Genomic DNA, 17,701 nt, shown 5'->3' with positions numbered 1-17,701 from the left:
CACTCACTTCTCCTTCTGGCACTGTGCCTGTTACATGCTAGAATAATGTACAGAATAAATAAAATCTTTTTGCCTTTTCGCTACATGATGTTTACACATACACTTTGACAGGACAGAACTACAGGGTGCGAAATCATTGAAAACTGGTGGGGGAAGAAAGTTCTTAATCTACATTCCCCCTCCGCCACATATGTGTATTATTAAAAGTAAATTAATTTGTTACTTTTATACATATCAGATATTGTAAAGCAGCCAACTAATTCCTTTAGTAACTTGGTTAAAGATGTTATAAATTATGAAATAGTTGAAGTGCTTTTATTATGTGTAAGTTTTTGTTTTGTTTGTGCTTTCTGTTAATATAAATCAATTAGATTTCATAGTTATAATTTTCTTGCATTCTTGTTTTACTTTAATTGTGCGTATTGGTGTAGATTTATTAATGATTTCTTGAGAGAGAAAGCATTCAATACTCACAACTACACTAATTTGTGTGTGTTTTCGATATTATTCTTAGTAAAGTATATATGAAATTAAAAGTAATTGCTTATCTTTCGTTTGTTATAACAAAAAATCTTCCCCCCGGAACTTTTTTGGTGGGGATTTTTGAGGCCAAGATTGTTGGTGGTGGGAAATCCCCCTGTCCCCCCAGGATTTCGCACCCTGCAGAACTAACAGAAACAAAAGAAAGCTAAAGCTAAACACTCAAAAATTAGTAAAAAAAATATTTTTCACACCAACATTGAATGGTACTGTTTGAGCTCTTCAGAAAGGTGTTTGTGTGTGTGTATTGGGGGGCAATCCATTGACTTAACTTAATAGTAGCACAAATATTAACAATAAGAATCATGGTTATGATAATAATTTTACAGTAATAACTATTATAACAAAAAAATAAAATTATATTATTATTATTACTATTATTAAATCCTTTGGGAGAACTACTAGATGAATGAATATCAAGTACAACTTTTCCTTATTACTATATATTTTTTTTTTTACATTTTACACAGTTAGTGTACTGAAATGCACAGTTATTCTGTTTTATCTTTAAGTTTTAACTTTTCAAAAAAACTTTCTAAACATTATTTATGTTATAACAACTTCTGCTTTTTGTGACTTGAAATGGCCGATGGCAATTCCAGGGGGTGGGGGGGGGGTCAACGGATATGTTCCACCTCCATCTTCCGACACCGATGTTTCAGCACAAAATATTATCCTAAAGTAATTTATTACTTTTGAAGATAGTGTGCCATTTCCAGTTATATGCTGTGGTGTGCCCAGTAGTCAGCCCTCATTTCGCTATTTTTTCCTGCCTGTTTATAGCCCCATCATCACCCTCCTTGTATAGGCCCTTGCTTATGAAATAAAAGCATGCATGTTTATATTACCTTTGCATAATAGGGTGACATAATCTTAGTCTCTCCACCTGTTCATTCAATCAGTGGCGTACGCAAGAAGGGTTACTGGGTTTAACCCCCCCCCCTGAGCTTTAAATATATGGGAAATGCTGTGTAAAATAAATTGCCAATTTAGCGCTACTGCATTCAATGTAGAAACTGATCAGCTTGAGGGCCTCCCCGATGGTGCAGTGGTAGGTCGTTGCCTTGTAATCAAGGGGTCCCGGGTTCGATACCCTGTGGAGGCACATAGTGGTTCGGATCCCACTTTGAACCGCAGGTCCAGTCTCGATTAGCCATACTATGCATAAAGTGGACTTTAAACACCAACTCAATCTATCAATTGAGCAGCTTGACTGATTGATTTTGTTTATTTTTCTTCGCATTTCTGCCACTTTTGGGCTAATTGCGAAGGTGAGGATGAGTGATGATATGATGGAATGGATGAATGGACACTCACAAAGAACACCTGTGCTCAGGCTGGAATTCGAACTCGACACCCCAGGCGTTTTAGCATGCTTTCGTAACCACTCATCCACGAAGGCTGGCTACTCAAGCTTGAATCACTTTGTATGCACACATCACTAGTATACTTTTCAGGGAAGTATTAAGACTCATAAATGTTATAAGTACATTCTAAACTATCACACTCTGACCTAAATGCATTCTTGCTTATATTCTTATTTACTCTTACATTTTTTCTCCTTTCAGATCATGGACGCCTTTCCATACAGACATTTTAAAGGAATACAGCATGCATATTTTTAGCAATGAAGTAAAATTGGTACAGAAAAATCATTCCTCTTTTTTTGGATAAAATTGTGAGAACTATGTTGAATTATTGCAAGATGAAATGTACGAATATTGTAAATAAAGTTGAATTTTTTGCTAACTGGTAACTTTATTTCTTCAACCTAATCTTTGGGGCGAAAAAAATTAAGCTCTGTATTTGAAATAGAGTGGTTAAAAATTATGTATATGAACATTTATAACTTCTACTAAATTTGCTCTGCCTTCTTAAGAATGTACATTTTCGTTTCTAATTAATTTATTAAAGTACTGAAATAGGTTCTAAAAGCACCAAAAATCACTCACATTGTAATGATTGTGGCATTGAACTGAGTGTGCAGAACCAACAGCAAAGGAAAGGTAAGATTGAATTATTGCTTAATGTGTATGCAAGGTAGTATTTTTCAGAGATTATCCCCTTACCATGTATGTATATACTTGCATCCAACGTATACATAAAATTTATCTACGGATATACAAGTATACAGTATTTTGTTGTGTTAAGTATGTCATTTATTTATCCTAGCAATGTATGTGAGCATGAGTGTTGCTTTCCAAACAGTACAGAAAAAAGTTGTTATTTTTTAATTAAGGGGTGTGACTTCTGAAGATCAATCCCCTTCATGTTATATTGTACACTCAAGGACACTTCTGGGTTGTAACAGCACCATTGACTTTCAATTAAATCATTACAACCCAGAAGTGTATGTGACTGTACATGTATCCAGTCCCAATTGGCTTCTAAGCATCAAGTGGAAGTCTCAAAAAAGACGTATTGGAAAATATGTATGTACATTAAAAGTTGCGGCTTTTTTGTATGATTTAGAAATCGATACATAATATTCCTTGCAAGCTTCATGTAATTTATGGATGGCTTGTTCTTCTACATGAATACCTTGGTGAGCGTGCCGCATCTAGTTTCCTCTAAGTTTTTTAAGCTTTGTCAAAATTTAATGCTGAATTGAATGGTATTCTTTTTATAAAGAAAACAATTAATCACATTAAAATCTGAACGCATTAAATGAAGAAACACTGTTTTCCCTGTGATGTCGTATATTATACAATGCAAGAGTTAACATTGCATTTCTTTACTTTGATACATTTGCCATCTGGGAAGAAATTACAATGAAGTTATGATTGCTCTATCTTATTCTGAATTCATATTGGATAAGATAGAAAAGATCTGACTGATTCTTCAAGGTTAAAGGTGAGCATTATTATACTAAACGAAGATCATTTACCTCTTCCTCACGAACCCCTCAAACTCACCCTATGGGAGGAAAAACACACTCTATACTAGGGTGAGAAAAACTCACCGTATGGGAGGAAAAACACACTCTATACTAGGGTGAGAAAACTCACCCTTATGGGAGGAAAACACACTCTATACTAGGGTGAGAAAATTCACCCTTATGGGAGGAAAAACACACTCTATACTAGGGTGAGAAAACTCACCCTTATGGGAGGAAAAACACACACTATACTAGGGTGAGAAAACTCACCCTTATGGGAGGAAAAAACACACTCTATACTAGGGTGAGAAAACTCACCCTTATGGGAGGAAAAACACAATCTATACTAGGGTGAGAAAACTCACCCTTATGGGAGGAAAAAAACACTATACTAGGGTGAGAAAACTCACCCTTATGGGAGGAAAAAACACACTCTATACTAGGGTGAGAAAACTCACCCTTATGGGAGGAAAAACACAATCTATACTAGGGTGAGAAAACTCACCCTTATGGGAGGAAAAAAACACTATACTAGGGTGAGAAAACTCACCCTTATGGGAGGAAAAACACACTCTATACTAGGGTGAGAAAACTCACCCTTATGGGAGGGAAAACACACTCTATACTAGGGTGAGAAAACTCACCCTTATGGGAGGAAAAACACACTCTATACTAGGGTGAGAAAACTCACCCTTATGGGAGGAAAAACACACTCTATACTAGGGTGAGAAAAACTCACCCCAATATGGGGTGTGGAAACTCACCTTTTGGGGACGTCTATTTGTGACAAGCCAAACTCACCCCAAAAGGTGAGTTTCCACACCTTTATTTTTTTCAGTGTATAGTAAAGAGACCGCTGTAGAAGGGAGAACCTTGTAGCGGGAATGTGAAAGAGCTTTACGTTGCGGGTTGGCCGTGCGGGTACTCGTAGATGAAATTGGTTGACAAGGAATTCGGTTTTAATTTTGCCATTAATGATGTTATGCAAAAATTTCATGTCTGCTAGTTCGTGACGAGTGTGAGGTGACTGGATGTTCAAAATAGACATAATATCTGTTTTATGGAGGTGTATGAGAGAAGGTATTCTATGGCAAGGAAAAAGCTGAGGACAGAATCAAGCCTGGAAAGATTAGTTTTAGAAGCCATAGTCCAGATGGGAGAGCAGTATTCAAGAATGGGAGAGATAAAGGATTTGGAAAATATGCTAATGGCTGATTGGTTTTGGATTTCAGGGAACCTATACAGAATGCCATGGAGACGCATCACTATCACATATATAAAAACCACTTTGCGTCCTCGCATCCTGGCATCCTGGGTCATGGCGGTTGCTGTGGTTTGAAGTTCCAGTCGTGAGACTTTGCCTTCGTGCAGCAGTTGTGAATCGTGAATCGTATTTGTCTTTTGTCATGGCTGGTTAGTCATTTGTCAGGTAAATGTCACTTGCCACTGTCGCAAGTGTAAGGATTGACTTGGTAATAGGATTTAAACTTGGCGTATGTCTATCTGAGGTATTACTTAGAGAGAATTTTAAGGTTTAAAGGTGGCAGCAGGTGTACTGCAAAGCGATTTGACTAGTATAAGGTAAAGCCCCTGAGGGGAGTTTTAATTTTAAAATCAAATCACTATTTTATGACATTAAACTTAAGTACGATTGCTGATAATACAATCGGCAGTAGTATATACTATTCATGTTCGGAGAAACATAATCATGTATTTCATGTAATAACGCTTTAGTGCATTAGGTACTTACCATTAGTTCTAGATATCAGAACTGAATAGATATCTACATTAATTTTTCTTTCGTCAAGCTTTCACTGCCACCTATTGCTTTTTAATGAAACTATTGTTGAATTTCCGATTTATCGTACGAAACCAATTGGTATTTACCTTCTATACAATTCATGCACTCCATTGCCTAAAGGCTTATAAATTCCTTCACATTTCTCTTACTTCTGTAGTTAATGGAGTCTCATATCAGTGTATTTGAGGATCCGGACATGCTTGTTGGCGAGACATGATTACAAGGTAGTCTAAAGCCAGTGGGTTCTGTAGGAAATAATGTATTTCCAGGGTACCTCGAATGCTTATAGAGCAAGACGTCTGTTATTCTTTCAATAAATTCCCTCTACAAATACCGGGAGGATCCATTTTCAGTCAAATTATACATTTTTTGTTTCTGATGACAAGATCTCTTGGAGAGAACATTGAAAGTAGGACTACGCAATTTATAAAGCAGATATCCTCAGCTATTCCCGTCCCATCTATCTCTGGAGCTAGGCCGCGCATAGCGGCGGAGAAGGAAGGGGATCGAGTGGGCAGAGCGAAGCAGTACACGCTGCTGCAAAGACTGGTAACTGCAGTGGCTTTTCCCCGCGCAAACCCGTTCCCTCACGTGTTCATTGTCTAGCGTCACTACTTGTGCAGAGACTTGTCTTCGTTCGCCCGCTAACTGAAGCAGAGTGGTTAGCACATCGCGCTACGACGCCAGGGGTCCCGGGCATGGATGTTTGTGAGTGTCCATTCATCAATTTCATCGTATCATTATCACTCATCCCCATCTTCGCAAATTAGACAAAAGTGGCACAAAAAAGCCAAGTAAAATAAACCTAATTCATCAATCAGTCAATCAATACCTCTAACATGTAAATTTTAATAAATTCGGAAATTTTGAGGAAGGCGAGTGACCCTTGAGACTCAGATGACCCCCGTGCAAAAATGCATGGAGGCTAAGCAGCATTTTTTGGCTAGATTTTATTATTTGCTATGAGGTGGTGAGCAGACTGGTCAATCGGGTGAGGGGGGTTGCCTTTCCCTCATGCACTACCCTTGGCATCGCCAAGGTCCCTTTTCCAATCAAAGGTCTCATGTTCGATCTTATCACGTGCTTAATTATTTGTCAACGGAACCATTGGCAGAATTTCTGGCGGAGTAGTTTTCTTTTATTTTTTCAGAAATGCACAATTCTTTGTAACCATTTCCTAAGCAATAAACGGTTTTCGTATTTATTTTTTATTTGCCTATACATTTAGAGGAGTTGAATGTCACTTTCTCTCAAATCCCGTCCCTTATGGTGGCTGGGGTAACTCCGAAAGGCATCTTCCAAGTAGTACACCCTATACTGTATATTGCACACTAACGAGGCTCTGGTGTCTGGACTCGCAGCCAGTATGCTCTGTGTGACTTCCATCTTGTTCTCATGTTTGTGATTGTCCTTTCATCAATTTGATTTTTTCACCATTCATCCAATATCACCCAATCGCCGCCTCCACCTGCACCTATCAGGAACTTCTTACGTCACTTACTGACACAGTGTCCAAAGTAAGGAATATGCAACGCCTAACAAAATTCTAATAAGCTTGCAAATTGTTTATTTCTTATTTAAGGTATCGTATTTGATCGATTTTTGTTTGTACAGGCATTAGGTATTCGTATTTTCTTTCTCTCGCGCGATGCCTACTTGTTGTTATTACGTCACTAGAAATTTTGTAGGGTTGGTTATAATATGACAATTTCTGGGTAGTAAATAATAATAATAATAATAAACTATTGTTTTGTGGCTGTTGCATAATATCAATCAACTTATACTTGGAACAGTTCTTTTTTATCACTGTTCAGTGTTCATCTTATATAAGAACTCTATCATTGTTGAAACACAGTAAATACCACCTTTACTTCCTAGACATTTTACTTTACTTTAAGTAACTTTATGTAACTAAGTATTTATGTAACTATTTACGTTATTTCCTACGGTGTTGAATAAAGAATGCTAATGCAACTGGTTTAGATCTGAATAAATGCATTTTATAAGCACCTTTTTGAAAACATTTTCAGAACCTTTTTTTCACCTTTCCCGACCATAATTTTGCACCTGAATATCCTTAGGAAGACTTCTAATTGATCCACCAGATGGGCGTACTGTAGAGTCGTAGAAAGAAATACTTCCCCCAAAAGACTACCGGTATAAAGTTAATATAATGAAAACCATAGTTTCTTTCGTTATTGACTTTTACACAGCTCTTTTAAGAAAATCCATGAAATTAGAAAAAATTGGTCTTTAAGTTAGGTTGTGTTACCTCTTACATAAAATTCTCATTTTTGTAATATTGAAAACTGATGAATTCAGTTGTAGAGTATGGAAACGAAATTTTAGTTTAGCTAATTTTTAAACTCAGTTTTTTTGCTCTAACGCATCAACTATAATAATAATAATACAATAATATTTTTTTCTGCTAATTTGAAACGATTCATGACCATATCGACGGGTGGGTATCAACAGACCGTTTGTTCCCGTTCACGACCCCCATGTTGAATTGTAGTTACGTAATCTTTTGTGCACTGGGAATTAAGTAAAACCAAAGTAAATGTGTGTAAATAAATAGTATAATGGTAGCAAGGAGTTAGGTCTGGGGAACGGGGTGGGCAGATTTCACGCGAGATTAAGCGATTGCCAGGGATTCATTCCAAAAGCCGGAACTTTGCTCCGGGCCAAAACCTGTCCTTTATTCTAGTGCACAGTAAATTATGGGCCACCCTGTATGACCGAATTGTGTGACACTGAAAGGCAAACAGTTCCATTTGATGTTTTAAGTCTACTTTATGCACAGTAAGGCTAATCGGGACTGGACCTACAGTTTAAAGTGGGATCAGAACCACTATGTGCCTCCACCGGCTATCGAACCCGGGACCCCTTGATTACAAGGGGACGACCCTACCATTGTGCCATCGGGAAGGCCTCCATTTTGTTCTTGATTTGAATAATGTTTACTTTTATCGCCTTCCTTTCTATTTTCTTTATTACGTATGTGTGTGTGTGTGTGTGTTGTGTGTGTGTATGCTTGACTCTGCGAAATATGAAATTTTGTCCGTTAGATATAATTGCATTTTAAATTCCTGCATACATATTTTGTTGTTAAACATTGCATTTCAAGTTAGTATTTCTATATGTTAACTTACTAAACTTTTCAATAGCCTAATTTTACTCTATTTTCCACAATCAGTCCTTGATCTCGTCTCGATTGATACAATCAGCCCTTCGTCTCGTCTCCATTGATACAATCAGCCCTTGATCTCGTCTCGATTGATACAATCAGCCCTTGATCTCGTCTCGATTGATACAATCAGCCCTTGGTCTCGTCTCGACTGATACAATCAGCCCTTGGTCTCGTCTCAATTGATACAATCAGCCCTTGGTCTCGTCTCGACTGATACAATCAGCCCTTGATCTCGTCTCGATTGATACAATCAGCCCTTGGTCTCGTCTCGATTGATACAATCAGACCTTGGTCTCGTCTCAATTGATACAATCAGCCCTTGGTCTCGTCTCGATTGATACAATCAGCCCTTGGTCTTTTCTCGACTGATACAATCAGCCCTTGGTCTCGTCTCGACTGATACAATCAGCCCTTGGTCTCGTCTCGACTGATACAATCAGCCCTTGGTCTCGTCTCGACTGATACAATCAGCCCTTGGTCTCGTCTCGACTGATACAATCAGCCCTTGGTCTCGTCTCGATTGATACAATCAGCCCTTGGTCTCGTCTCGATTGATACAATCAGCCCTTGATCTCGTCTCGATTGATACAATCAGCCCTTGGTCTCGTCTCGACTGATACAATCAGCCCTTGGTCTCGTCTCAATTGATACAATCAGCCCTTGATCTCATCTCGATTGATACAATCAGCCCTTGGTCTCGTCTCGGCTTTTACAATCGGGCCTTGGTCTCGTTTGTTTGTTTATTAAAATCAGGCGTTGGTGTCGTCTGGGTCAGGCACGTATCCAGGAATTCCTTTTGGGGGGGCTGAACACCATTTTTAAAGGGGTGTCACAATTGTATGTTTAACGCCAGTGGTGGCAAATGGGTTCCAAAATGTAGGGGGGGGGGACAAGGAAAGTTTACTTCCTCTTGGTAGACAAGACTTAGCATTAAGAGGCCATAGTGTGATAGTGTGGAGGCAAAAGAATGGGGAGCAACTATCTCCTAAATCGTCGCCGCTGTTTAAGGCTGCTATTTTAATCAGAACGTGAATTCGTAACATTTTTTACCACTCAATTCCTCTGTTTCCATGCACTAACATTGTGTGTCGGAACCATCTCAGTATGTGTGTATGTCCATTTCTTCTCATCAGGCATCAAAACATCTATGTACCAGAAGTGTTTTTACGAGTGTGTTACACAATGCACAATGCACTCGACAACGCGAGCTTCAAACTGTGTGCTGGGAACTGGACGCAGACAGTTCACGAATATTTCTCTCTGATTCGAGCCTGAACACCACTAATGTGTCTTGTCCTCCCATGTTTGCAGCTCTTATAAAAGCCGAAACCCACCAAATTGTTCATATTCAGGCCTAAGCACTCGCAAGTGTTCAAAATTGTCTGTTGAGTGTGTGTCGAATCCAGTAGCCTTAAACAAAAGTATTTTTTATACCATGAAATTCTCGGACTGCATACACAAAATTTGGTCCTGGCACAACCAAATCATCACTCAAAACTTTGATTTTCTGATCTGTGAAGCTTATTTCTTTTATAATAAATCGCTCCAATGCCCAGCCCAATACTGCCGAAATATTCACTTTAGAGAGAGAGAGAGAGAGAGAGAGAGACCTTCGATCTCTTCGTCTTTTGATCCGAACTACAGGGTGATTCTAAAGGTATAGTACAAACGAAAACCACAGATACCTCCCATGAAATAGAGACGAAAGTTCCCCTTCCACTTTGCCGAGAGATGCCTCCGTGAGGAGCTAGACAACGCCGAAAACGTGTGAAAATGAACTTCACACCTCTGTACAGCCAGTACCAGTGAAGATAGAAAGGCGGAACAAACGAAGTCAAAAGGAACACCAAAGTCGCCCATCCGAAAAACATTAGGCGGCAGCTGCGCAACGCATGCGCATGGGGTTCCACAAAGGAAATAGGAGTGTCCCGCAAGACAAGTGAAGGGAAAGGGTAGCGATCGACAACGGTAGGGACAAAAGAAGCAATGAAGCATGAAGTAACAATTGCACAGCGGGAAACAAACACATGCAGCGCGTGGGGAGTCCCCAAACACAGTGGGGAGACACCGCAGCAAGAACAAAGCACGGTTCAACAAAAGAGAAAGAGGACCGGACGGGGAATGTTACCTGTCAAGGAGACAACAAATGCGGGACGAGGGATTCCCCGTAGCAGCACCGAGGGGATGTCACACAGAGGTCGTGCGCCAGCAGGACAAACACAGCAACTACGGGCACAGGAGGTTTATTGCCACGCAAAGGTGCACTTACAGATAGGAATAGTACGTAGTCATACCCCGGACTGACGTTGTTACAAAAGTTGCTCAAATTGACGACCACCACATTCAATGCAGGCATTGCAGCGTCGCAGGAAATTCTGGCGAACCCTATCAAAAATCCCTGGCATGGTACACACCTCGGCCGATGCTGCAAGTATCCGCGCTACCAATGTTTCCTTGTCAGGCACCGGGGTCTCGTAGACGAGTGTTTTCACATGGCCCCACAAGAAGAAATCCATTGGTGTGAGGTCAGGCGAACGGGCGGGCCAGGGGACGGGGCCCTCTCTGCCGATCCAGCGCTGTGGGTAGGTATGGTGCAAAAGGGTTCGCACTGTGCCATCAAAATGTGCAGGCGCTCCATCCAATTGAAACCACATACGATGTCGCACGTTGAGGGGTACATCTTCTAGCAGCTCTGGAAGGACTGATGCAAGAAAGGTGCGATAGAGGCGGCCATTTAAACGTGGTGGCAGCAGGTATGGACCGATAATCTGTTCATCGATGATACCTGCCCAGATATTCACTGCAAACTGGGTCTGATGGTGCTCCTCGACTTCTGCATGTGGATTTTCATAATCCCACACATGGCTGTTTCGGCAATTGAAGATGCCCTCACGGGTGAATGTTGCCTCGTCCGTGAAAAGCACATGGCGCAAAAAACGGGGATCGTCGGTACAAAACTGCAACAGTCGTTGACAGAATTCCCCACGTCGTGGGTAATCCCCAGCCTGCAACGCATGGACTCGCTGTGGATGATAGGGATACAGCAGATCATCATGAAGGACACACCACACTGTCGACTGTGATACTCCCACTGCACGTGCAATGCTACGGGTGCTAGTGGACGGTGTGTCGTCCACGCGAGCAAGTACGTCCTCCTCGACCGCCGCGGTGCGCACATGTCTTGGGTGACCGGCATGATGGCCTGCATGTAACACACCCGATTCACCAAGGGTACGGTGCACGTTCGAAAACAACCTGCTGTCGGGTTGTCGCCTCTCCGGATACCGTCCGCAATAAAGGCGTGAAGCTGCTCGGCCATTGCCATCTGCAAGGCCGTAGACAAAATGCATGTCCCTCAGTTCTACAAATGTGTAGCGTTCCATGGTACGGTGAGGATAGTGCCAATTATGGAATACTGTACTGCAGTGCACAGGTGGCACACACACACACATTGGTCACAACGGCTTCGAAACAACGTACTCAATTGTCGTACGTCAAGCACACCACCACCGCACCGGCTCTTTCACTGACACGCTCCCTGACCCTGCACTTCCAATCAGCCCACACGTCCGCACGGCGCTGTGGTACAATCAGCTGATGTTCCTGAGCCACCCCTGCCTGTGCTCTTCACTGCCGTCAGGTGGGGCCATGTACTCTGGGGCCTTGTCATCGTGGAACACATGTAGCGTCCTTCATTCTTGCCCCATTCACCCACAACACGTATTTCGTCCGTCTTGCTCGAGCCGACGGGGAGCACTACGTACGATCGTGTGGTGTTTGTGTACACCAATGTGGGGTAACCCAGCAGTTGAACAGACGTGCATACCCCCACGTAGCTTCATTACACGATTGTCCCACGCAGTTTATCTGTCCAGCCTTGCTCGGCCCGGTCTCACACCCACGCGGCAGTGTGCGGCTGCGGTGGTGTGAGGCCAGGCTTGGTTTCGGAGCGGAAGGCTGCGGCCGAGGAGGGACTCGAGTTGTTCGGCTGGGGTTGCGCTCGGAAGCAAGCAGCCGCGTCAGGTCTGGGAACGGTGGACCTGGTGATCGGGATGGAAACATTCCGACCTCGTCCATTAGTGTCGTCCACCGTACGGAGTGGTGGGGTCCGTACGACACTCCAGCAGCCTTTCGCCCGCTCCCACCAAGCGATGTGCCTCCGGCTTCAATTCTAAGAGTCTGATTGGGCCCCATCACGACGTTTGTTACAACGTCAGTACAGGGTACGAGGTCCTATCTGTACGTGCACCTTTCATTAGCAATAACCTCCTGTGCCCGTAGTTGCTGTGTTTGTCCTGCTAGCGCACGACCTCTGTGTGACATCCCCTCGGTGCTGCTACGGGGAATCCCTCGTCCCGCATTTGTTGTCTCCTTGGCAGGTACCATTCCCCGTCCGGTCCTCTTTCTCTTTTGTTGCACCGTGCTTTGTTCTTGCTGCGGTGTCTCCCCACTGTGTTTTGGGGACTCCCCTTGCGCCGCACCGCCAGCGCCGCCATTTCTGCCCCGAACCATGTACGCGTCTGTTGCCTGTCGAGTGTCACGGACCACTTTGCTTGCATTCTCGGTGTGTTTTTACATCCTACGTCGTCCTCCCGTGGTTCTGCAACCCCGCACTACTTTTCTCGACTGCACTGCTTCAGTCATGGTGTTTGTTTCCCACTGTGCAATTGTTACTTCATGCTTCATTGCTTCTTTTGTCCCTACCGTTGTCGATCGCTACCCTTTCCCTTCACTTGTCTTGCGGGACACTCCTATTTCCTTTGTGGAACCCCATGCGCATGCGTTGCGCAGCTGCCGCCTAGTGTTTTTCGGATGGAAGCCAAAAACCTAATTTTATCTAGCGTAAACTGAAAATTTTCTGAAGGGGGCTTGAGCCCCCTGATTTCCACCTTTGATACGAGCTGTTACCAATAACAGGGTTATAGAATATTCTCCGTCTTGCCTCGATAATTATTTATCTCCTTAAATTAACGTCACATACAAAAAAAATCTCATTTTATCTAGTGTAAACCGAAATCTTTCGGGGGGAGCTCGAGCCCCCTAACCCCCCCTTCTTGGATACGTGTCTGGTCTGGGTACAGTCACAGTTTGAAAAAAAATCAGCGTAAAAACAACAAAAAATCACAAATTAAGCCTTAAAAGTGTGTGTACATAAATTCCTTTAAGTAGTTCTCCAGTATATTCATAAGTGTTTTCTGTAGAGATGACGCAACTGTGGTCAGATATCTGATGGTGAAATTCAGCTTCTTCCTGTGTCCCCCGAGCGAATACAAGTTGCGAATTAATTATTTCCTTACCCTGGACAAGAAGCGCTACCAGTTTACAAGCCCTTGGTCCTTATCTCAAAGTATAGTAGCCAAAGGCAAGGAAACTTGTATTATGCAGCTCGTACACCGCATGAATAAAACAAGCTCAGGGCCCCGGGAGTGTTTGGATTCGAACTCGCGATAAACAGAAGTGAATGTTTGCATTCATTAATTGCTCGGTTTTATAGCCACACGTTTCGTCCGGTGAATATTAACTAGGTAATGTTCACTTGTTGGTCGCTGAGTTAGGGCGTGCGTGACACGCAATGCAATAAAGATACAGTTGTATTCTTCCGCGAAACCTTCTTTTGTTTTTCTGTTAAGTCGGAAAGGACATTTTCAAGGTAATAACTGTCGAGATATGCAATTTGGAAATGGAAAAGGGGACTTCCCGATAGCGTATGCTAGGGTTGTATAGATCGACCACTGGCGCTGCCGTCGAATTTTTGAGCGAAGTGAGCGTGGGGGTGCAATCAGCTGCTTGCCACGCAAACCTTCCCCGGCGTTGCCAAACATTGGTCTTTGACACATCGTCGTTACTTTTATTCAGTGACAAGTGAATTATTGAATGAACGATTCTTTATATTTGATTGTGTTAATATCTTCAAGACGCCTTGAATAAGAATAGTTCAAACATGCGTTACATGTTACTCGTTCTGCCATTTCGGTTACCTGAATGCACTGATTTATCAAAATGTTTCGATCTAGGGTATAAGGATGTTTTAACATGATTTTAAATGTACATTTTAGCACTAGAAAAAACCATAAATTATATATTTTCAACAAAGTTTAAGTTATGTTAGGAAGAAATGGAATAGATGGGGATGTTACCGAGTATTGGAGGACAAATCACAGTGCTAGTTGGATGTTCAAATTATAAGTCCATGCACTTCTGTTCCATTTTTATCTGAACTGCCAACTCACTTTTGCTCGTGACTGTACACTGATCCTGGATATCCGATACGACCATCATGATCCATTCTTCTTAGCAGTATTTGCTCGCTTCGAATTCCATATATAAAATTAACACTTTGAACAGAGTCCATTTGTTAGTGTTTTCCGAATGTTTCTTGTTTGTGTTGCCAAAGTTAGTTTTAAATTTGATATTTGGTGAATATGTTTGGATTTTTCACCACTGCTGTATTGTTGATCCAAACTTTCAGATTCGTACTCTGTCCCCGCAGGAATTTAGAATTTATTTCATGCTTAGACTTGGTACGTACGTACGTAGCTCTACACCAGAAATGATGGATCCAAAGTACAGTCAGCAGCTGTCAAAATTCCAAACATGAATCGTGCACCACCAGAACTTACATTGTGTTTCTTTATCTTTCACAGAAATGGCAAACTCCATGGACAAGGACAAAGTCCATCTTCAACTGCTCACCATTAAGCTCTATTAGAAGGACGTTCCAGCCAAATGCTTCTGCCTCTAGGACTCTTCAAAGAAGCAGCAATATTTGTTCTGGTTCACGACGCTATGAAGATCTGAGTAGCAAGAAGGTTGAAGAATCAAATGAATAGCAACCACTTGCTGTTTTCCTACATTTTCCTGACTGAAATTCCAGAAGGAAATTCAAATCAATGCCTGCCAGCCATTTTTCAAAGGTCAGGTGGATTTTGCACCCGTTTCAGTACGAATTTGTGTTTATATGAGTAAACACATACAAACACACACACCTTGAAAAATCACGCCAAATTGTGCATTCTGGGAAATTAGATCTGTTTAGAAATGCCGCTGTCTGTATATACTGTTAGAAGTTAATGTAAAATTTGCAATATTCAATACTTAAAATTTAACAGAATTAACCAAAGTTAATCTACAAAAACGGGACTCAAGAGATTATTTATTTAATTTTTTTTATATTTTATCATACATAAAGATAGATAATGATTATAAATTACAGTTACGAGCTCCATATTTTCAAAATAAATAATTAAAATGACACTAGTTAGTGTAACTAACTAATGACCGTTAATACTTAAAAAGACGGTCATTGTCAACCTTTTACAGCATAGTCTTTGCAGAATTCTAAACAGATTTTTTTAAAAAAAAAAAATTAAGCATGGCTCTTCAACACAAGTGAATTTTCGAACAGACGCATTTGTTGACACAAATCAAGGCCCACTGGAACATTAAAATCAAGATGTTATTTCTTTTAAATGAAAATGTAATTTGTCGTCTTTCTGATAATATTGTTCAAGGACAATAGAAATCGTTATCAATCATGTACTTGAAAAAAAAAGTATCTATTGTTCCTTTGTTGTTACTTTGTGTATTCCCTTGAATATCCCAATCATGTTAAACTACAAACATCTGGTTTGCCATTACAAGCAGACAATTTTAATATTTTTTACAATGAACTTTCAGATTCTCCAACACATTTTCGGTTGTAACAATACAGTGTTTAAAAGTACTAGGCTTCTTTGCACAGTTTTGGTGCACTTTCTAAAAAGCTACATAATAGCAATTGATTTCTTTTTTCGGTAACCTTTATTAAATTTGCTAATTTTGAGTAAATTGTTTAGTAATTCTAAACCTATTGATTCATTTGGTTTATTTTACTTTGTTTACCTGCCACTTTTGGCTAATCGCGAAGATGAGGATGAGTGATGATATGACAAAATTGATGAAGGGACACTTACAAAGTACACCCACGCCCACGCCAGGTTTCACACCCGGGACCCCTGGCGTCACAGCACGCTGTGCTAACCACTCAGGTCAACGAATTCTACATACATGCACTCAATTACTAACGATTATTCGTGATGGTCACCAGGATATCTTTTTGTTGTTGCTCGTATTCTAAACAACTGTCTTTCTGCGTACTGTCGATCATTTTTTAAATATGCAGTAGTAAGTATCAACAAGTGCTCAAAGCTTGCACCAAAAGCGTGTAAAAAATATCACAAGAGTAAATGTGTTCGAAAAGTGTGTAAAAAGTGTACTCAAGAAAACTCTTTTAGTACACTTCCAAGTTTGACAATTTGTATTGCACACTTTTTATAGCTCTTTTCAGTTCTTACGGCGGGCACTCTAGAAGCTGGCAAGGGAAGTGGGGAGCGGAGAATTCGCCGCAGACCAACCAGACAACAGCAGTGGCGCCGAGAGACACGACGCGGCCGGAAAAAGCACTACGTGAAACTCGTTCTGCTGGCCGCTACGTTTCTTATCGTGCTGGATTGGTCGCTTCCCCGCTCCCCAGTTCTCTTGCCAGCAATAGGATCGGCCGCCGTAACAGTAGAAAGACCTTTAAGACCTTATCTTTCGACACACCTTAATGTTTGCTGAAAGTAATCGAAATTTGTTCACAGAAAGTGTTACAAAAGTGTACATAAAATTTATTTTCTTTCAGTATAGGTCATTCCTTTTGAGATTAGTTATGGAAGAAGAATGTGTTTGAAAGCCACTAGGTAAACTATCTTGGAATCTAGAGATTCTTCAATCAATTAGTATCAAAAATGCATTAGTATTCTTTTAACACATGTCTGTTTCAGAGAATGCAATTTCTTAGGAAACGGGCATTAACAAAAGCGTTAAAGTCAGTTGTATGGAATGTACACAATACAGAGAATGACGTTGAATGTAGTTATTTCACATATATATATATAACCTGACTTAGCAACTAACCTAAAGGTTTTCTGTAAATAATTTTGATTTTGATCTAGTAACTCTGTAAAAATTTGTCGAAAATATACATCACGAACTGGAATAAAGGTGAGAGTACATTTGATCACGTTGAGCGACATCTTACTTCTACTCATTAAAATATTGAAAGCAACTTCCCGCTATGCTCAAAGAAATTCTCTCTTCCTGTAAGCGATAACTGGATCAACTCGTGATAGCAGAGTTTTAATGCGATCCGAACCATCGACCCTTCAGTGAACAGATATACCGTCAGGGTTCCACAAATAATGGGTGTGAGTGATGTGAACGACTTCTGATGAAATATAGCTTGTGTATAAAGTTGACCCCGATTTAATAA

The 17,701-nt window shown here is 41.0% G+C and overlaps 1 long non-coding RNA gene across 4 annotated transcripts in view; it reads left to right on the top strand.

Moving 5' to 3' along the window:
* Positions 1–16,367, top strand: part of LOC145986662 (uncharacterized) — a 176,183-nt gene extending 159,816 nt beyond the window's left edge. For all 4 annotated transcript variants that reach the window (XR_014441599.1, XR_014441600.1, XR_014441601.1 and 1 more), the window contains one exon: positions 15,054–16,367. This is a non-coding gene — a long non-coding RNA (uncharacterized LOC145986662). The remainder of the gene's footprint in view (positions 1–15,053) is intronic.
* The last annotated feature ends 1,334 nt before the right edge of the window (positions 16,368–17,701 follow it).

The sequence above is a fragment of the Lepisma saccharinum genome, chromosome 1 (genome assembly GCF_977018435.1).
Source record: "Lepisma saccharinum chromosome 1, izLepSacc3.1, whole genome shotgun sequence".
Lineage (NCBI taxonomy): Eukaryota > Metazoa > Arthropoda > Insecta > Zygentoma > Lepismatidae > Lepisma > Lepisma saccharinum.
This window is presented reverse-complemented; position numbering and strand designations above follow the sequence as displayed.